General features: G+C 45.6%; 1 pseudogene; it reads right to left on the bottom strand.

Annotated features, from left to right (window-relative positions):
- Positions 1-1320: 1320 nt before the first annotated feature.
- On the bottom strand, positions 1321-2752 carry LOC142433382 (small ribosomal subunit protein RACK1-like; annotated as a pseudogene).
- Between the last annotated feature and the right edge of the window lie 459 nt (positions 2753-3211).

Here is a 3211-nt window from a genome sequence, read left to right as displayed (position 1 = left end):
AGCCCCTAATAAAATGTTTTTAAAAAAATAAATGAATTTTAAAAAAGAATTTACAGCCTTGGAAACCCAAAGGGACAGTTCTCCTCTGTCCTACACGATCTCCACGTGGGTTCTGATGCACAGAAGAACATAACTTTTAAGAGGTCTCAGTGATCTAGTGTGTCTTCTGCTATTTGTGTGTTTTTCATCATGGTTGAAGGTTATTTATGCCATGTAGTAGGCATAAATAGTAGGGTCCCTAAATTTGTCCCTATTTTCTCATTGATTATATTCATAGTTCTAGGTTTTACAGTTAAGTGTTTGATTCATCTTGTGTTCATTTTTTGATATGTTGTAAGATATGGGTCCCGTTTTACTGTTATGCAAATGAATATCCAGTTTTGCCAGCATCATTTGTTAAAGAAACGACCCCTTCCCCCTTTAATGTGTTTTGACCTTTTGTCAAAGAGTAACTGTGTAGATAGATATATTATACATAGATAGATAGATAGATAGATAGATAGATAGATAGATAGATAGATAGATAGATAGATCGATCTCTGGGTGCTCAATTCTGTTCTATTGGTCTATGTACCTCTTGTTGTACCAATATCAGGCTGTTTTGACTACTTTGGTTGTATAGGAAGTTTTGAGATCCAGAAGTGAGAAGCCCTTTATTTTTCCTCCTTAAGTAGTGCTTTGTGGATCTGAGATATCTTTCCTTCCTGTAGAAAATTGATTCATTTTTTTCTTTTCAGAATTTCCTTTGTTCATGTAAAGGAATCCAACTGGTCTTTGTATGTTGAGCATGCGCCCTGCCACTTGGTTGAACCTTTCAAGTGGACTATTTTTTTTTTACTACTCCTTCAGGTTTATATATAATCAATTAACCAAAAAGGAAAGTAAAATTTTGAGGAAAAACAGAAGATTGGTGTTCTTAAGAGGAGTTAATGCCTTAATAGGTGGACCTTGCTGTGTTTGTATTAATAATACTCAATCTAAGGGTCCTAGAATGTAGTTACTACTGAGGCCCAGGAAAAGCAGTTAATGATCCTGCTTATGTCTAAGCGAACCATCTCATGGCATGTTTCCTTAGTTCAAAGACCTCAGGGTCATGATTTCACAGATCATTTCACTTATTTGGCCTAAAATTCTTTTTTTTATAAAAAAAACCCTGTTATTAACTTTTATTTTAAACTGAATTCACTCCTGAGCCAAACATTTTTGCTTCTTCAGTTTCTTTCTTTCTTTTTTTTTTGAAAGCCAGTCTTTCAATTTCAAAAAAGCTGTGCCACACATTTCTACCCAGTGCCGATGGTCACCTGCCATACTCTCACGAGGTTATCTGTGTAACCCGCAGAAAGCCTGGCCCTCAGCAGAGCAGGCCAGAGAGGTGCACTGGGGCGGCTCGGCCTTGCTGCTGGTGCTGATAACTTCTTGCTTCAGCTCATTGACAGTGATCTTGCCGTCCAAGTCCCACATCTTGATGCTGGGCCCGTGGCAGCACAGAGCCAGTAGCGGTTGGGACTGAAGCACAGGGAGCTGATGCTGTCTCCTCTCCTCCATCAAGGGTATAACGGTGCTGCCTTCATTGAGATCCCACAGCATGGCTTGGCCATCCTTGCCTCCAGAAGCACGGAGGGATCCATCTGGAGAGACCGTCACAGTGTTCAGGGAGCCTGTGTGGCCGATGTGGTTGGTTTTCATTTTGCAATTAGCCAAGTTCCACACCTTGACCAACTTGTCCCAGCCACAGGAGACGGTGATGGGGTTGCTGCTGTCGGGTGAAAAGCGCACACAGGACACCCATTCAGAGTGGCTCTCGTCCTGTATGGTGTACTTGCAAACTCCCAGAGTATTCCACAGTGTGATGGGTTTATCTCGGGAGCCAGAGACCATCTGCCGGTTGTCAGAGGAGAAGGCCACACTCAGCATGTCCTTGGTATGGCCAACATGGCGGCGTTGTAAGATCCCAGAGACGTCGTGTTCCATCCCAGGAGCCCAAGAGCGCAGACTGGCCATCAGAAGAGATGACCACATCACTCACAAAGTGAGAGTGACCACACAGAGCATGTTGGGGAAGGCTAGAGTTGGTCTCATCCCTCCTGAGCTTCCACATGATGATGGTCTTATCTCGAGGCAGACCGTATCATGTCGGGGAACTGTGGCATGGTAGCGATCTGCTTACCCAGCCGTTGTGGCCCTTGCGGGTGCCACAAAGGGTCGTTTGCTCAGTTATGGCGGCGGCGGGTATGGGGGTCGCCGCAGCGACAAGGATGGCACTGGATAGCTCCGACACACCAGCTCCTGCTGCTGTTCAGTGGAGAAAAAAACGGCTTCCTCAGTTTCTTCTGAGAGATCTTTTTCTTCTGTGCAACCTCCTCTTCTGGATCAGGGACAGTTTGTCCTCAGTCAGGATCACTTCAGCGTGGCAGCGGGAGCGCATGTGTGGGTTGATCAGACCATGAACGCAGTCCAGCTGCACATCTTGGGGGCTTTGTTCCCCTGGGTGTGCTCTATGACCAGAGAAGCCACATGGAAATCCATACGTTCAGCATGACTCCGCAGTTTTAAACACGTGCAGCAAACATTCAGCACTCTTTTGGGGCCACCAATCCTGGTCCAACTCCACTGTTTGGCCTGGGCACACCTACCAACTCCCGTTGTAACGTTGGCAGGGCACACACTGGTTCTGCGGAGTGACGTCTTCCAAGTAGTTGGTGGCTTTGCGGATGTGCACACCCTTTGATGGCCTGGGCAGTTTCACGGGCATTCTTGAAGTGGAACCCGGAGGTTCGACCCTCTGGATTTGCAGGATTCCGTGGGGCTTTCTGGGTCAAGTGAGTAGCGAACCATGTTGGCAGATCACCTCAGGCCGTGCGACAAGAAGAGATCAAATTCTTTTCTCTTTCTCCTTTCTTTTTCATTTTATTGGGCTAAAATTCTTAAAGCTTCTGTTTCTGTATTTGTTTTAGTGATCCAGTGCTGGGACAACAGAAATATCACAAGTGGATGGTTTTCACAAACAGAACGTCGTTCTCTCATACTTTAGGAGGCAAGAAGTCTGAATGTAGGTATGAGCTGCAGGACATGACTTTCTCTGTTAGCTCTAGGGTAGCGGTCCTCAACCTGTGGGTCGTGGCCCCTTTGGGGGTTAATTGACCCTTTCACAGGGGTCGCCTGATTCAGAACAGGAGCAAAATTACAGCCATGAAGTAGAGATCCTTGTCTC

The sequence above is a fragment of the Tenrec ecaudatus genome, chromosome X (genome assembly GCF_050624435.1).
Source record: "Tenrec ecaudatus isolate mTenEca1 chromosome X, mTenEca1.hap1, whole genome shotgun sequence".
Taxonomy (NCBI): Eukaryota; Metazoa; Chordata; class Mammalia; order Afrosoricida; family Tenrecidae; genus Tenrec; species Tenrec ecaudatus.
Note: the sequence above shows the minus strand (reverse complement) of the source record. Positions and strands in the feature narration are given on the sequence as shown.